We start from the raw sequence: 19,385 nt of genomic DNA on the forward strand, positions 1-19,385 counted from the left end.
TGCAAAATCATTAAAATGCTCGGTGTTCACTGTAAACAAAATGATAAATGTTGATTTAAATCTAAAGAAAGCGAAAAAATGCAATGTGCATCATCTTCCAAAGCATATCGCTCAACGCAGGACACGCTGCAGAATTCTATATGAGAAACACTTATCCAAAGAAAAATGGAAAACATTTGTCACAATAGATGAAGCATGGGTGTACTTAAATGATTGTAACAAAAAAAGAGCGATTTATTATCATAAAAGGGGAGGGAAAAAATTAAGTAAAGTGTTCAAAGAATCGAAAGAAAGTTTTTCTAAGGGAATCATGATTGTTGCTGGTTTTTCTTATAATGACAAGTTAAAAATAGAGTGCAAAAAAAAAAAAATGTCAAGATTAACTCCAAATACTATCAGGAACATATTTTGTCGCCAATTTTTCTGAATGACATACCATCGCTTTACCCACAGTGCCATCGATCTGTGAGACTCCATCAGGACAAAGCTAGCAGTCACACATCAAAATCCACTGTAAATTTCCTAAACGAAATGGAACAAAAAACTGGTATCAAAGCCATACCCTTCACTGATATCCCTACTAAATCTCCGGATGTGTCACCTATGGATTTTTGTGCTTTCGGACTTTTAAAAACTGCAGTATCCAAACGTTGTCCCAAAACCCTAACAGGACTCTGGAAAGCTGTTCGGGAGGAATGGGATAGAATACCTCTTCTGCCACTTCAAAAGGCATTATTATCCTGTAAATTGCGGTGTCGAAAGATAGTTCAGAATAAGGGATGTCAAATAGAACATTTAAAACACAAGAATTTTATGTAATTTAGTTTTGTGAATACAATATACATCGTCTAAAAAATGTGCGAACAGCCTCTGTAGATTGTCATTCAATTTTTTTAGGAAGACACTCCTCGGTATGTTGCTGTCAGGAGGCATAAAAAATTGTCCCGAAAGACGCAAGGTTTGGCCATATTCCAGTTAGGCTGAAAAGCAGTCAAGTTCCCCCTTTGAAAGCAGCCTGAAGTCCCAAAAGAACCGAAGGCAGTGCGATAGTCCAGTGTACGGATATGTGACACATTATGGATTATTTGAGGGATCTGTGCCACCTTTCAGTGATGCTGTTGTCTTGTGGGTGATACGTGGTGGTGTGAGAAAGGCAAATACCAAAGTTCCTGGCTAGTTCTCGAAAGAGTTCACTGCAAAATTGGCTACCACGATCAGTAGTGATCTGGCCAGATACACCGAATCTTGAGATCGAGCCAGCATAAAGAGCAGTGTCTCTGCCTGTGTATCTTTCAATGGATACGCTTCGGGCCAGCGAGTATACCTGTCGATGCAAGTCAGACAGTAAGACATTCCTTGAGATGAAGGAAGAGGTCCAATCAAATCTATATTGATATGAGAAAAATGTTCAGTAGTTAAAGGAGAGTGTATATGACGAGACACTTTAGCCTTTTGACATCGTATGCAAGTTTTAGCGAAGTTCGTGACATCCTTTTCATTCCGGGCCAGACAAATCGGTCGCTAATTAACTTCAGCGTTGCTTAGGTCCAAGATGGGAAAGATTATGCAGAGCTGAAAAGAAAAGTTTTCTATGACTGTCTGGAACAAAAGAATGGGTTTTTCCATGTGAAATGTCACAATACAGTTCTGCAGATCTTTGAGGCATTTTTAACTTCTTTAATTGCAGAACTGGGTTTTCTTTGCCTAAAAAGGCTTGGAGTACAGTGTCACTCTGTTGTGCTTGCGACAGAGATTCATAGTTAATGGGAATGACATTAGTAACCATTTCGATGCGAGAAAGAACATCGGCTGGTCCATTTTCTGTGCCACTTGCATGATAAATGGTGAAAAATCGTAATGGTTCATATGTTTGTGCATTGAGTTGTTCGACGCAAGCGCCTATGGCTTTGTCTGATGCGTCACGCATGAGAGCAATTTTCTTTTTTGAGTCTGGGTGGACTAAATTTGTGGCTTGTGTCAGAAGCTGTTTACATGACTCAAAGGCTGTTTGTAAGTTTCTCTTTTGCCGTGATTACCAAGCAAAATGCATGATTTGTTCCGGCTATCATCAAGTGATTGCACAAAGGGCGCAGAAGGTAGACTGTGTTTGAACCGTAGGTCCAAGAGGACAGGAGCTGATGGGGAAAGGGGCGTGACAGCTTGTCACATGAGCTGTAAGCAGACATGGCATTGGTTGCGGGATTCTCATGGAAATTCTGCTAAAATATAACATATTTACAAAATTCAAAGCAAGTAACAAAGAAATAATAATTCAAATAAGTGCAATTGGCAATCTTGTGTGCTATTTACAACTATACAAATACCAAAGTTCAACAGGAAAGTTAACAAGACATAATAATAGAGTCCGTAGGTCACTTGGACTGGGTGGTCACCCACCCAAGTGAAGGCTCAGACGTTTGATGCTTGAGTTTAGTAACTTCGCAGGAATGTTACAGCAGTAAAGTAATCTAAGTGGGAAAGTCATGATTTTTCTTTAATAAATATGGACATAGAAATCTGTTCTCATCTAAAATCTCATAATTGAACAGTTTAAAGTCTTTGAGATGATCGCAGTTAACTGCTCTGTTAAAGAAGTTAGTATTGATTTTTGGATGAAATTTTCCAGAGGATCAATATTCAAATCATTATGCAACACTTGATTCCGAACAAAATAGTGTGCATTTGTCATGATTCTGAGGAATTTATTTTTCACTGTCTAAAACTTTTGTATGTCCTTTGTTGTTGCAGCGGCCCAGGCAGGTGCAGCGTGTGTCATTATCTGTCTTACTGTTGAAAGATAAATCAGTCTCTTTTTCTGGAGGCTCAGTTTGGAGTACTTCCCAATGATTAAATAGAGGCATTTCATAACTCTCAATGCTTAGTTTTGGATATGAGTATTCCAAGTTAGCCGGCTGTTAATTGTGATACCAAGGTATTTAGCTTTTCTGACAATCGGTACAGGTTCATTAAAAACGTACAAATCCTTCTTTAGGGGGCATTTCCCATTTTCTTTTCACAATGAGGAGCTGCGATTTTTGTACGTTAATTCGCACTTTCCAGCGCCTACACCAATCTTCAATGTCTTGCAGTTTTTTGATTGCATGATTAATATTTGCTGACCTAACTGCAAGAGCAGTGTCATCAGCATAGCATGCTAGAATTGCACTATTATTGTAGTGGATTTTCGGGAAGTCAGCAACATAATATAAATAAAGAATCGGCCCAAGTACAGAACCCTGTGGAATACCGCTTTGCAGATATCTCACGGTGGAGTGCATGTCTCCTACAGAGACTCTAAAAGTTCTGCTTGAAATAAATGAAAGAAGCACAAGAGTCATTTCCCTTTTGAAATTTTGATCGATCAGCTTGGAAATTAGTCCCTCATGCCAGACGCGGTCGAAAGCTTTCGCCACATCTAGCATGAGGATAGCTGTATTTAAATTCAAGTGGAGTGCTTGGCCCACAAATTCAGTGATTCTCACTAATTGTTTTGTTGTAGATAGCTGCTCACGGAAGCCAAATTTTTCCGGCGGAAGTTGTCTAAGGTGAGATTTCATCCTCGCTGGTAAAATTATTTCATATATTTTAGCAAAGCCAGGTAATATTCTAATGGGTCAAAATCCGTCTGGTTGCGTATGATCCTTTCCGGGCTTGGAGATCATGATAATTTTCGCAACCTTCCACTGTTCAGGAAAGTACAAATTCATTATACATGCATTAAGGATGGACGTAATTCTGCATATAATATTAATTGGGATTCTTGATTGCAGTGTTCGTAATACCATCAAGTCCTGGGGCCTTTTTTAGTTCTCAATTGTTTGATAATATTCATAATTTCCGAAGGAGTAGTTAATTTCATTAAATTGTTGGCAAAGGGGGAGTTTAAACAATCCCTCACTTTAAACAGTGTTTTCTTTTCAAATTCAGTATCCACTGGCCAATCATTTGACGAGAATTGTTCCTCCAAATGTGAAGCGAATACAGCAGCTTTTTTGCGATTGGAAGTAGCAATATTGTCCTTAAAGTGCAGGGGACGAATACTAGAGTACGTAGTTTTTAAGTTTTTGATAATGTTCCAAAATATCCCCTCCTTTGTATGTAAATTAAGTGTTTTCTCTGTCCACAAATCCTCTTTAAGTTGCTTGATTAATTTCTGTATTTCTTTGCTGAGTTGGTTAATCTCACGTTTGATTGCAGGAGACCAAGTCAGGTGGTATCTTTTCCGAAGCCTATTCCGTTACCTCATTTTTTAAGCGAGCAAATGGGAGTTGTCAGTTTATAGAGTTTTTCTCTTTCGGTGATTACTTCACTAGCCTCATTAGTAGCATTTTTAATTTTGTTAGTTAAAATCGAAATTTCTTTGTCTATATCAGTCACTGTCTTTAAGTTACTTTGGGTGAAAGTCCAATCTTTCATTAAGTTCTCAAATAGCTGCCAGTCAGTGTAAGTTCTGGTCATGCTAGTAGAGGCTTTGGGAATTTAAAGAGTTGCTATGACAGGTAGGTGGTCAGAATTTAATTCATGGATCACGTCTAATGCAACTGGAATGGTAGTAGTTGAAAGAGCAATATCAAGAATGTCTGACCTCTCAAGTCGATCCTGTCTGTACGTATACTCGCTAGGAGCTTATGACCACAGGGTGGCTTATCCCATAATCATGTAAAACTTTTCCAAAAGCTGTTTCAGTGTCTATTGACCAATTTAAAGGTGTTTTGTCATTTATCTTACAATGTCCAAGCATACCATTTAAAGGGAGATGAACTTCATGATTTAAAAATATCATACAAATTAAGAATTCCCAAAAAAGTCTGAGTTCATTAACAGTTTTGGGTTTGGGAAAATCTTGGATAACTTTAAGTTTTTTCAGGTAAAGGCATGATTCCATTTTTGTCGACAATGTAACCTAAACATTTTATGCATTCTGCAGCAAATGTGCATTTCGGAAGGTTGACAGTCAAATTCTGACTTGACTTTTTAATCTCTTAAAAACTTCTTCGATATGAAGTATATATTCATCGAGGGATGATGAAGCAATCAAAATATCATCTATATAGACGAAACAGAAATTTAAATCTGACAGAATTAGATCGAGTAATATCTGCATGGTTTACGCAGCATTACATAAACCAAATATCATGTACTTGAACTCAAATAATCCGAAAGGAGTAACAATTGCCATTTTTGGTACGTCCTCATTATTCATTGGTACCTGGTGATGTGCCTTCTAGAGGTCTAATGTTGAAAAAACAGTTTTATTGCTCAAATTAGATGTAAAAGCATGTAGATGTCTAATTGGATAATTATCTGGAACAGTGATTTAATTTACGGTACTCCCCGCTAGGCCGCGAAACCCATCCGTTTTTTTCCATTGTGGAGAGGACTACTCCAGCAGCTTTTAGAATGGCTACAGATGCCTTTTTGCATTAAATAAGTGAATTCTGCTTTTGCGGCAGCCAATCTGTCAGGCCCTAGGTGCCTAGCCTTAGCTGCTACTGGAGAACCTTTAGTTTTGTTTACATGCATAATTCCAAGTGTATTGTTATCCAAAGGCTGTTTTAAAATATCCTGAAACAGAGAATCACATGTTTTAAGTAAATCATTAAACACATCTGGTATCCATAAATTGTAACGGTTGTAAAATTGTTATTTTGGGTACAGTATCCTGTGATATCTTGCCATCTGACTCAACGCTAGTTATAATGTCAATTAATTTTTTGGATTTCAAATTAACAATAATGCCATAATTACTTAAAAAGTCTGCGCCCAAAATTGGTCGCGAAACATTAGCAATTGTAAAAATCCATGGAAAAATTCGGCGTACACCTACGTCTAAATTTAGTAAACGTTTTCTATATACATCAATTTTGATACTATTTGCTGCAATTAAATTGAGCAATAGTTGTTGGTTTACATCGTTCTTGTGGAGTAGGAGGCAAAACAGATAATTCAGCTCCTGTGTCAACCAAAAATTGTGCTCTTAAAGATTTTTCATATACAAGGAGGCGACAATTATTTTGGCCTATGGCATCCTTTGGCACACACTCTTAGCCGTCTAGTTTTCTGATTTAAAAGGGCAAGGTTTGTTGCATTTAACGGCTTTTCGTCAAACTTGGTGTGGTACCAACGCATGGATGTGTTTTTGGTTTGTTTATTCGTGGGCAAGGATTTAGAATTAGAACGAACACGAGAATAAAATGTAAAAAGTTTATCTACTTTTTTTTATTTAAGTCAGATATTTTTTTCTGTAAATTATCTAAAGCATCACTTGTATCAGTAGAATTAGTTACTTTCGATTTCACTTCCATTGCGTGAAGCTGAGCAGGACTTCTGATGTCGGAGATTTTGTCAGCCTTAGCTGCTAACTTTTTAAGCTCGATATCAGAAGGCGCCAATATGGCTTGCATCTGGGCTGGAAGGCATTGAAGCCACAATGATTTTAGTAATTCAGGTCCGAGAAGAGATCCCGCAAGTTCTTGCATTTGTCGGAGTAAAACATATGGGCGTTTGTTGCCTAAATCAATGTCTCTCAAAAATTTTTGTTCTTCAGAGTCAGAAAAAACTTCAGTTAACCTCTTTTTAAGAATGTCATAAGCGTCAATAACTGAAAAAGGATCAATTATATCACTTACCTGACTTAAGATGTCAGTCTGAATGTGGCCTACCACTATATGGTATTTTGTGATATCGGTAGTTATCCCACTGTTAAAGAATTGGCTTTCAATCTGGCAAAACCAAATATTTTGAAAATCTTTCCAAAATGGCAGTACTTTAACTGAGATTCTGTTGATTTCAGGTGCTTGCGTTGAAACGATAGTATTATCGTTAACAGAAATGTTCGAACGATTAAAAACGTGTTCTTAATGCCGACAATTTGGGGTCTTAATTAATGACTAAAAACCTTCATTGATCATCCTATTAACACCGAGTCGGGCCACATTCCCTGACTGCTTCTCTGAGCTGCCTTACATGTTCATACGGCCTCCCTCAGACGACTGTGTCGACGGGGCGCCAACCCACCGAACAATCCGCAGGGACTTCACATGTTCATCGCCACAATCCATCACACTGAGGGCTGCGCGGGGAGCTGTCCCCCCGACACAGCGCTTAATATCTACATGAATAACTCTCCCACAGCGAAGGCAACGGATACAACAGTACCAGTACGGTCCCTGCCAAGCCCGCGCCTACCATAGGATGGACCTGTGGTTCTAGTCCTGTGAAGAAGGATTATTTACCACGACGAATCGAAGCTGACAGGACACAGGTCCAGTTAGTGGTCTGGGAAAACCCCGGGTCTCCTCCCATAAATGATCGGTTCCGGAAATTCACACCAGTCGATCCCTCGGGATGGGTTGCTCAGAGTCATTATCCTATACGCGCCTAGGAGGTGACCACGGCACTCGTATAGTTTCCAGCGGGGCCACGAGGAGGCTGACTCTGAGCTGTGGGAGACGCAAGCAGGCGCACCTGAAGCCATTCCCACAACTCCTGCCCATCGGTCAAACGCCGGGTCTCCTGCCATCCGCCATTGCCTACGACGATCTCCCGCGCATGGTTCACGCCGCCTACAGTGGTTTTCAGCCGGTTCCGGAGTCATCGGGAGGCCAATCGCCACCCGCCTGATCATCCTATTGTAGTAAAATTAATTAGAGCTAAACATGAAATGAACAATCATGTAGGAGTACAATTTTTGTTATCCGCTTTACGAGAACAATATTTGATTTTGAAAACACGAAAGACTGTTAAGAAAGTCATAAGAAGCTGTGTTGTGTGTCAGAGGTTCGATGCTAGTTCTTCGAAAACACCAATTGTCGCGCTACGATCAAACTCCAAGAGAGGAAGTTACTCTGTTACGGAATGGCAACCAGAGAGAGATTGTTGTTCAAAAAGAGGATCAACGCATTCCGTTGTAACGATCATTTTGTGGATGTTGCGTATTGTAAAATAAACCTATTACACTGTGCTAAATAGTATTAAAATGCTATATATTAAAAGATCTTTCATCTGATCTAAATTGTAACAAACCGCTCATTATTTCCTCTTAAACTGACAATGTTCACGACATTTCTGGCGCCCCCGGGTGGGCGTGTTTGTTGGAAACATGTCGGATGAAAGAATAGATAGGGTAAGTTGATTACCTTATACTTCCGTTTTGAAGTTATTGATTATTGTTTTACTGAAGTTTAAAACACTATTCTTGCCTAATTTTTATCTGAATATTTTAAACTTAAGACAAAATGGAAGTGAAGAAAAGAAACAAAACTGCGCAAAGTTCAGCTTTTACTAAAGCATATAAGAGGCTAGATGAACTTTTAAATGATGTTAATGTTGCTTATAAAGAAGCAGAAATGTGTTTTTATTTGTTCAAGAAAAAGGCAGAAACATTAGAATTGACGTATAGTGCTTATTTAGATAGTCTAACTGATGATAAAGAGTTCGAATCAGAATTTGAAATAACAGAAGACTATTGAGAAAAGGCGGTTAGGATACAGTTAAAATCGGAACGATTTCTCGATAATATTAAGAGAAAATTAAACGAAATCTAAAATACAGCGTCAGAGAGTAGTCAGAAATTAGTTACTGATGAAAACACGTAAAACATTGTGTCAACGCCTACGAAAAGTAGAACTTTATTAGTTCGCAGGTGATTTAAAAAATTGGCTTACGTTCTGGAATCAGTTTAAAAACATACATGAAAATAATAACGAATGCAGACAAATTCCATTATTTGATACAGTCAACAAAAATTAAATCAGAAAATAGAGATATTATAGAATCTTTTCTTGTGACGAACGAAAATTATCCTTCGGCTATCGAAAGCCTTACTGAGAGATATCGCCGTAAAGAACTTTTAATTTTTATGTTCGAGAGTTAATAAAACTTGTTTTGGATAACACAGCGAAAAAGAAGCAGAATTCTTTGAGTAGTTTGTATAACAAACTTTCAACACAACTTAGAGCCCTGAGCAGTCTTGGTGTGACAACTGATCAGTGTGGAACAATTTTACACCCTCTTGTAGAAAGTGCTATTCCTATTCATGTATTGCGATCACTTGAAAGACAACAAAAAATTACTGAATCTGAACGAAGCATTTCGAGTCTTGATGCAATAAATGAATTTCTGAAAAGCGAAGTTCAGTCAGAGGAAAAAGTAAAATTAAGTAGAGTGGATATTTTTTCTGTGTCTGATCATAAGCACTTGGCAACTAGCCAAAATAGTCCTTCCCCGTCGGATTTGATGAATTATGAAGCAATACCTTCTTGTTCGTTTTGTTTAAAAGATCATGAAACGCGTAACTGTAAAAAGGCGTTTTATATTCCGTTAGATGAAAAAATGTCTGCGGTAAAAAAGAAAGTTTTATGTAGAATACGCTTGGTTAAAGGTCACCTCAGTAACCAGTGTCGATCAAATGTTAAGTGTCAGATCTGTTCAAAAAGACATTTGAAATTTTTTTGTCCTAGTCTTGAATGTAATAAGTCTAGTAAAATGCATAACCAGGAAAATGACGAGAAAAAGAGAAAACAATCGATTCTTTGCATTCGCGTCCTACGAATGAAGTTTTCCTTCAGACTCTGGTTGTAAACATAGAGGGTAAGAATAAAAGGCGTAAAGTTAGATTAATGATTGATACGGGAAGCTCAAATGTTACCGCAGAAGAAATGGGTTTTGATTTGCAATGGGAGAAAGAATTGATGTTCCTGATTTGGATCAAATTGAAAAGACTAATATTGTTTTGAGATGGAGACATATTCAAAAGGTTCGTGAAAATCTAAAACGAAGGTTTAAAAGGGAGTATCTGGGTTTCCTTCGTTCTTTAGTTAACAAAAGAGAAGATAAAATAAATGTAGGTGACATAGTGTTAGTTGGCACAGATGATAAAAAAAGGCTGCATTGGCTGCTAGGGAGAGTACTGAAACTCTTTCCAGGAAAAGATGGAATCATCAGACTTGTGAAACTACGAACTGAAAAGGGAAACATATTAAGACCAATCCAACGACTGTATCCTTTGGAATTGACACCAAATTACGAGCAAGTCGTATCGGAACCTCAGAAGGTTCCAAAAGTGGTAGCTGAAAATCCTGAGCTTAATACTGACTCTAATGAAACTGTTCGCGTGTCTCGGTCAGGACGAAAAATAAAAGACTGGATTTATAAACTTCTAAACAAACTTTTGAACATTCTGTGTTTGAACTCTAAAATATTGATTGCAATTTGCATTCTAATATTTTGAAATATTTCTATTTGTACGTTATTGTTATTTGAAACTGTATGTATGTATTATCATGATGTTACTGTTTTGAGTTTGTATCCCCAAACTCAAGGTGGGGAGAATGTCGCGCTACGATCAACCTCCATGAGAGGTAAGTTACTCTGTTACGGAATGGCAACGAGAGAGAGATTGTTGTTCAAAAAGATGGATGAACGCATTCCGTTGTAACGATTATTTTGTGGATGTTGCGTATTGTAAAATGAACCTATTACACTGTGCTAAATAGTATTAAATTGCTGTATATTAAAAAATCTTTCATCTGATCTAAATTTTTACAAACCGCATTATTTTCTCTTAAACTCACAATGTTCACGACACTAATTGCTCCACTCCCTGAAGACCGAGTAAGAGATGCAGCAGTCTTAGAGATTGTATGTGTTGACTTGACTGGACCATTGATACTGAAGGGAAATCAAAAATCATGGATACTAATTTTTACCTGTGCTGTTTTGTGCGCAGTACATTTGGAATTGGTTTTCTCCCTATCGACTGAAAGCTTTTTGCAAGCCCTGAGATTGCTAGACGTGGAAGACCCCCATACCAACTATTCCAACAATGGAACGAATTTGAAAGGAAGGGGTAGATTATTCAGAAGCTTAAATTAGGATAAAATCTTAGAGCATGCTAGTATCAATGGGATCACATGGGAATTTCTTCCGCCATCAGCTCCCTGGTGGGGAGGATGGTGTGAGAGCGGTTAATAGAGTCCTGAAAAGAATCCTTCGCAAAGTTTTAGGACGACATCTCTGAATCATGAAGAATTGATAACAATTTTGTGCGACTCTGAAGCAATAATGAATAGTCGTCTATTGACGTATGTCTCGAAAGAGGTGGACTCACAGAGATCTAACCGGCGTGATACTAGACTGATAAGGCTAAAAAAGATTTACTAGCGTGACTGCGATATAACAACGAAACGTGCGCTTGGCTAGCGAAACACGCTCTGAATAAACGTAGATAGGTCTTACAAGGGGCTCCCGAACAGGGACCCTAGTCCCCTTTTAAACGGAGTATATAAGGTAGTTCCTCCACCTTCTTAGCATGCCTTCGTAGTGTAGTGGTCTGCACGCTGGGTGCGTATTACAGAGGTCCGTGGTTTGATTCCCGGCGAAGGCGTTGCTCATTTTTCATCTGCTTTACCCCCTGGGGTGTAACTGGCTGGATTTTATATCTTGACAGAGTACTCTGGGGAAAAGCATTTAGAGCTTGGCGTTTTCAGAACCCCGAGGGAAGACCGTCTGTACGTTCGGACCGAGAGGGGAAAGGCTATAGGCCACCGGGCAGGTGGTATCGGTAGCGGGCAAGACTGCCTCTTGACCCGAATTCCCTGTAAATCTACGGTATTGGTAGCAGACAATGCAACAGCCAGACCTTTGTAACTCAGCCATTCCATGTAAAACCTTCTGCTTGGTGGACTGCACGTGTAATGCTGGCGGGGGCGCTCCAACGACCGGACTAACTTCCAGGCCTATAGAACCACACTTCATGGTGGTCTCAGTTCGCGGGGAGTGGCGACCCCCGTCGACTTGTTCAGCCATGAGGAGCGAGAGTACATTTTTTGATCCGTCGCCCGTAAGTGTGGGACAAGGCGGCAGTGTAGCTGAGATATTTTTGGCTCCCAAGTGGCACTTTTGTCTGACGACCACCTCCCGCCTAATACGGAGGCATCAAGGGGTTCAGACCCGATAGTACGGCCTTTTTTGGCTATGGAGCCGGTAATTCAACTGATCTTCCCTGCTTCAAAAATTTCTAATGTCTCTACATTGGCGCCCGAACTAAAAGTGTGTTGAATGAGGATTCTCCACACCCAGGATTTGGCGATTGGGTTTCCTAAAAACCCCAGTCGCCCTTAAAAAGGAGAGTATATAAGGTATTTCTCCCGCTTTCCTAGCGTGCCTTCGTGGTGTAGTGGTTCTACACGCTGATCCGGTATTCCAGAAGTCCGTGGTTCGATTCCCTGCGAAGGCGATTGCTCATTTTTCATCTTGCCTCCTTCCTAATTACCTAATGTCTCTACAAGTGTCGCCCGAACAGAAAGACACCAGTCGCCTTTTAAACGGAGTGTATATAAGGTATTTCTCTCACCTTCTTAGCGTGCCTTCATAGTGTAGTGGTCTGCACGCTGGGAGCGTATTCCAGAGGTCCGTGGTTCTATTCCCGGCGAAGGCGTTGCACATTTTTCATCTCTCCTGCTTCAAAAATTCCTAATGTCTTTACAACTCTACCACCAGAGTAATCGAAAGCAGGTGTCCCACAGGAGTCGGCAATGTCGCCGTATCTTTTTAATATTTATACGCGAGACATCCCTTAAGATCCTTCTGTTGATCTTGCACTCTTGCCGATGACACCGCCATCCTTATTAAAGCCTGCACAGTAATCGCCGTAAGAAACCAACTCCAAAACTGTCTCATAAAACTGGAAAAATGGCTCACCCTTTGGAGGACTAAAATTAACACTGATAAAACCAAAGCAATAATTTTCCGTAAGGAAAACGTGAAATATTACCCTCCACCCTCAGAAATATTTGACGAAGAAATAGACTGGATTAATGAAAGCAAATATCTTGGAGTCACCCTAGATAAAAAATTTACCCTCAAAACCCACTTCCGCTCAGATGCACAAAAATTTTAAATGACCTCAGCAACTATGAGACCTCTTCTTGATAGAAGCAACTTATCTGCAACTAACAAATTAATTTTATACTGCTCCATACTTTTAGTTTTTCTTTTGTTTACGAGTTTATGTGTTGGGTGAGTGAGTTATGTGTCGTCTTACTATTTTTTGTTTTCTAACCAATTATGCTTATGATTTTCCTTATTTTGTATTGTGTGAGTGTATTTTTAAAGATACACAATCTGTGTTAATCATTATTTTAATCTTTTTTTTTAATCTTTTAACTGTATTTTTGTTTCTCTTCGTCGGGTGTGCTGCGTTAACCATGAGGCCGATTATTATCGACTGGGAGGGTAGCAGCATACTCGTAAACTAAACTAAACTAAACTGCTCCATACTTTGTCCAGCTCTCCTCTATGCAGCTCCGATCTAGGGACATGCAAGTAAAACCAATATTAAACAATTACAAGTTCTGCAAAATAAAATCTTACGAGAAATTATCAATGCTTCTTGGTATATTTCAAACACATTCACAGCGACCTTCAAATTGAACACAGACAAGACTATATTAAAAGATTAGCAGTCAACTTCTTTCACTGAGTACAATCCCACAGTAACAGCCTTATTAGCACTCTCAGACACTTGTTACCCATGTGACATCCTGCCTGCCCACTTAACCGCGGACCAAATTTTTCTCACTCACTCACTGCTACACTGTTCTTTCTTTTTCCCCTGATTGTTTATCAGGAGTCGAGTAAAAAGATGTTTCTACCATCTTGACACTCGATCTTCATCATGATCATCCTCTGAAATACGAAATTGCCCTCTTTCTTTCGCCGCAGTGGCTAATCGCACCGACGCTGCGAATAGCCACGAGGCTGTTCACACCACCTACATTCGAGCATGCGCACAATCAGCTCAGGTACCAGCATTTTACGCCGATTTCTGTAAGACAGGCGGTAGCGAGAGCGAAGGTTGTTAACCCTAACTCAGCAATAGAAAGGGTTGTTAATAGTTCACCGGCAAGAGAATAATTTGCAAGTAATAATTATCAGTTACAAAGACGAGGTCAATCTATATAATGTTCAGGAAATGATTAGATAAAATAGGGATTTAATGATGGTTCTAATTGCAAGCGAGGACGTGTAATTAGTTAAAAAGTCTTTAATGCATTGACAAAAAGAAAATTTCAGAAATTACTTAAATTCTTTTATTTAACAGAGGAACTTTTATGCAAACTTAGACCCTAGTCTTATAGCAAAGGACTGTCAGAATTTATTATTCAATAAGAAAACTTACTGAAAATTATAATATTCTTATATTACTCATCACTTTTTCAGTATCCACACATGTTTATAGGTTCGCCATATTTCAAAATCAAAGTTATTTATGAAATAAAACCTTATAAATTCTGATAAATCATTTATGTGTGCAAATTTTTAAATCTAAATCTCTTACATTAAATTATTTCTGTCTTTTAAATTACATCCCATTATTTATTTGAATTTAATTTATTAATGTGTTTGTACTAATATTTCAAAGTTCTTTGAAATACTTTTTGTGTCCTGAAATTGCCAAGTATTTCTATAAAAAACCCTCAGGGGCTCGCTCTTGTGAGTACGGGTGTGGCAATCCCGAGGTACCCTAGTCCTTCAGGGGATTATCTTCTTGGTGAGACGGGTTTCACGATCCTGGAGCCCCAGTGATCTATCCTCTTTTCCGTCTCCTCTCCTCTTGGCTGGAACTTTTTCCCTTCCCATCTCCCTTGTGGTTTCTCTCTTCGGAGTTTAGGGCTCGTCACGAGAAACTGGAACAACCCTTGCCTCTAGTTTTCAAATGGGGAGAAAACTGCCCACGTGTTTGCCGTGCGTGGAGACCCGTGTCGCTGGAAAGGAGGGTCCTGGTAGTTGAGGGGCGAGGTACTGTCCCCAACATACTGCTTTGGCCTCTGCTTCAGCTAAACGGGAGGCACCTTAGTCGTCCTCACGGGTGTCAATCGGCTGGTCACTAGTCCTTGTGTCAGTGGCTTGGGGTCAAGCTCTCGGGAGTACCTGCTTTCGGGAAATCCGACTGTGGGGCTTCAGTTTGCGTATAGGTCCGGCTAGCCCTAACACAGGAATCTGTGTTCCCTTGTTGGGCTCCGTGGTGGGCGGGGCCGTCGGACCCGAATCTTTTCTTACTTCAATATGGCAAATTCTAATATTTTTAATCAAAGATTTTGAAGTGACTCCAGTCACTCAACCTAGTTCTGAAACGTCTACTGCTAAACAAGTCACTCAACCTAGTTCTGAAGAGTCTACTGCAAAAAAAATTACGTACAGATGCAAATGAAAAAAATCATAACAATAGTCCCGTTTCCTTGTCATCTCTAGTCCTTCTGGCGAAATGCATAAGATGTCTCCTTTCGTATTAAACAAATACATCCAGTCTTGTATTGGTGAGCCGAGAAATATAAAGCGTCTCCGCTCCGGAGACTTGCTTATTGATACAACCTCAGCCACCCAGTCTGCTTCTTTACTTCAGATAACTAAACTTGGGCAAGCGAATGTCACTGTAACAGCACATAAGTCAATGAACTATTGTCGTGGTGTAATCTCAGAAATCGACCTTCTGTATGTTTCTGAAGAAGAGATCGCTTCTGAGCTATCCGACCAAAATGTCTGCGGTGTAAGGCGGATCAAGATGCGTAAAGAAGGTAAGTCGATAGACACGAAACGCGTGATCCTTACCTTCAACACGCCTGATCTGCCTAAGAATATTAAGGCCGGATGTCTAAATATTCCTGTAAGACCTTATATTCCAAACCCTATGCGATGTTTCCAATGCCAGCGTTTCGGCCATTCTAAGACGTCTTGTCGTGGCAGCCTCACATGCGCCCGATGCTCAGAGATTGGCCACGATTCTGATAATTGTACCGCTGCGCCTTTGTGTATAAATTGCAAGGGTGACCAGCATTTTCTCGCTTATGCCCAAAATGGAAATCGGAAAAAGAAATCCAGACTACAAAAGTTACTAGGAACATCTCTCACGCCGAAGCCAGAAGATTAGTCCAGAGCACACAGCTTCGACCAAATACATCATACGCCAGTGCTGTTAAATCATCTCGTACAGTTGTCACCCAAACATCAATAGGCACACAGACCCTACCAAATAAAACCCAACCGTCTACATCCAACAAGAAAAAAGAAAATGAAACCCATATAGTACAAAAAAGAAACAGTTATTCAAAGTAAGCCCAAAACAGCCACACAAAAAATATCAAATAAAAATAGAAGTCACAGCAATAGCTCTCTTGATGAGATGATTTCTGAATCTGCGGATTCAGACAGTATGGAAGTAGAAGAGGGTCTAGAAGTTCCTAGGCATCTACTTCCACGAAAAACAAAAGAACAGCACAGAACAAACAAAAACCATTCATAATGGCCACCCTCGTGTCATGGAACTGTCGCGGTTTCCACCGAAATTTGCTTGACATCAAATCTATAATAAATGTGTATCATCCTGTGTGCTTAGAAATACTGGAAACAAATCTGAAACCAGAACAGCATGCAAAACTTCGTAGGTTTTCTTTCGTCAGGAAGGATAACCTTGCAGGGGAGCGTGCCAGTGCAGGTGTAGATCTCCTCACCTCACTGGATTATCCCTCAAATATACTTTCTTTGACGACATCCCTCCAAGTTGTCGCTACTCAAATAAATTTTGATATTGTTGTTTCATTTGTTTCTTTGTATTTGCCTCCAAATGATCACATTTATCAGCAAGATTTAAATGATCTTATAGAGCCTTTTATCATAATAGAAGATTTTAACGGCCATAGTCCACTCTGGGATAGTAAAGATACAAATTTCCGAGGAAGACAAATTGAGCAGATGATCGAAGATCATAGCCTTTGTCTCCTGAATAATAGGCAGGATACGTACTTCCATGAGCCTTCAAGGACATTCCACGCTCTCGACCTTGCCATCTGTTCACTATCTCTGTTGCCATTTTGCACTTTTAGTGTCGGAAATGACCTGTACAATAGCGATCATTATCCCATTTTTGTGTCTCTTGCACGAAGAGGAGCAAACCCCGTGTCGAGAGTCCCTCGGTTTATCCTGGACAGGGCAGACTGGGAACTCTTCTCTTCCGTTGCAGAGCTGACAGAGGAAATGGTAGAAGGTGAGCATATCGATGACGCTGTTGAAGCTGTTACTAATACTATTATTTAGGCAGCTATGCTGTCCATTCCTAGAACATCAGGAAAAATGCTCAAATATACGAAACCATGGTGCACGAAAAGTAAGGAGGCAGAGCCAAAAGAATTCTTGGATTTCCTATGTCAATTACATCCTCTACACCTAGTAAACGGGTTTGGGAAAGAGTTCGAAAAGCATGCGGAATATATAAAGACCACTCACTTTCCTTTTTGGAAAAAGATGGCCGAGTGATTAGCTCCATAGAAGAAATTGCGAATACTATTGGTGAGACATTTGCTGCTGTTTCTTCCAGCAGAAACTATTCACCTGCATTTCTCTCTATCAAGCAGCACTCTGAAATAAATCCTATCGCATTCAACTCTTCCAAGTCTGAGCCTTATAATAGAGACTTTACTATTCTTGAATTAAGGAAAGCTTTGTTGCAGACACATAGGTCTTGTCCAGGTCTGGATGGCGTGTATTATGAAATACTAAGGCATCTGTTCTGTAAGTTACTGACTGTCCTTCTCAATCTTTACAATAGAGTATGGAAGGAGCGTACTTTTCCGTGTGCATGGAGGAGAGCTGTTTAATTCCTATTGCTAAGCCAGGGAAAGATCCAAGGAATCCCTCCAACTATCGGCCAATTGCCCTTACGAGTTGCCTATGCAAGCTGTTTGAAAAAATGGTAAACAGCCGCCTAGTCTACTTCTTGGAAAAGAATAATATTATATCGCCTTATCAAAGTGGTTTTCGAAAGGGGATGACTACCGTAGATAATATTCTCCTCTTAGAGACATCCATTCGAAAAGCTTTTGTAAGAAGAAGTCACCTTGTCTCGTTATTCTTTGATATTGAGAAAGTTTATGATAAGGCATGGAGATACGGTATACTTCGGGATCTTCACGAGAGTGGCTTGCGCGGCAACCTACCAATTTTCATTCAGAATTTCTTGAATACTAGGACTTTTCAAGTAAGGATTAGCTCTGTTTTTTCAGATATTTTTGAACAGGAAGAGGGTATGCCTCAAGGCTGTATGCTTAGTGTAACTCTGTTCAGCCTAAAAATAAATTCTGTATTAAAACAACTCCCTCCCACCATTTCAGGATCTTTATATGTTGATGATCTACAAATTAGCTGTCGAGGTGCGGATATGAGACATGTAGAGAGGCAGCTCCAGATCGCTTTGAACAGGATCCAGGAATGGGCAAAAAGACAAGGATTTACGTTTTCAAAACAGAAGAGTGTGTGCGTGCATTTTTGTAAAAAGCGAGGTCTCCATCCTGAGCCTGAATTATACCTCAATGCGTCTGTAATTCCAGTTGCACCTGAAGTGAAATTTTTAGGGGTGATGTTCGACCGAAAATTGACTTTCCTTCCTCATGTCTTAAACTTGAGAAAAAAGTGTAGAAAAGTTTTAAATATTTTAAAAGTCCTGGCGAACACCTCCTGGGGTTCAGAGCGTTGCTCCATGCTTCGCATTTACAGAGCTCTTGTTCGCTCTAGACTGGACTACGGCTCAGCTGTTTACTGATCCCCTCGGTCTTCAGTGTTGTTAAAACTCGATCCTGTTCATCATCAGGCTCTGCGGATTTGTTCTGGAGCCTTCAGGACATCTCCTGTGCAGAGCCGTTATGCTGACTGTCACGAGCCATCACTCCGTTTGAGGCGTGAGGAGTTCTCTCTTTTACAGTATTTTAATATTCTATCTCAACCTGACCATCCTTACAAACTGTGTTTATTTGATGATAGCTGTGACCTTTTATTTGAAACACGTCCATCCTGTGTGCCCCCTCAGGGGGCTCACTTCTGTGAGTACGGGTGTGGCAATCCCGAGGTACCCTAGCCCTTCAGGGGATCATCTTCTTGATGAGACGGGTGTCACGATCCTGGAGCCCCAGTGATCTATCCTCTTTTCCGTCTCCTCTCCTCTTTGCTGGAACTTTTTCCCTTCTCTTCTTCCTCGTGGTTTCTCTCTACGGAGTTTGGGGCTCGTCACGAGAGACTGGAACAGCCCTTGTCTCTAGTCTTCGAGTGGCGAGAAAACTGCCCACGTGTTTGCCGTGCGTGGAGACCCGTGTCGCTGGAAAGGAGGGTCCTGGTAGTTGAGGGGCGAGGTACTGTCCCCAACACACTACTTTGGCCTCTGCTTCAGCTAAACGGGAGGCACCTTAGTCGTCCTCACGGGTGTCAATCGGCTGGTCACTAGTCCTTGTGTCAGTGGCTTGGGGTCAAGCTCTCGGGAGTACCTGCTTTCGGGAAAGCCGACTGTGGGGCTTCAGTTTGCGTATAGGTCCGGCTAGCCCTAACACAGGAATCTGTGT

The sequence above is a fragment of the Stegodyphus dumicola genome, chromosome 3, assembly GCF_044657685.1.
Source record: "Stegodyphus dumicola isolate Sdum_Otavi_A_Nest chromosome 3, ASM4465768v1".
Lineage (NCBI taxonomy): Eukaryota > Metazoa > Arthropoda > Arachnida > Araneae > Eresidae > Stegodyphus > Stegodyphus dumicola.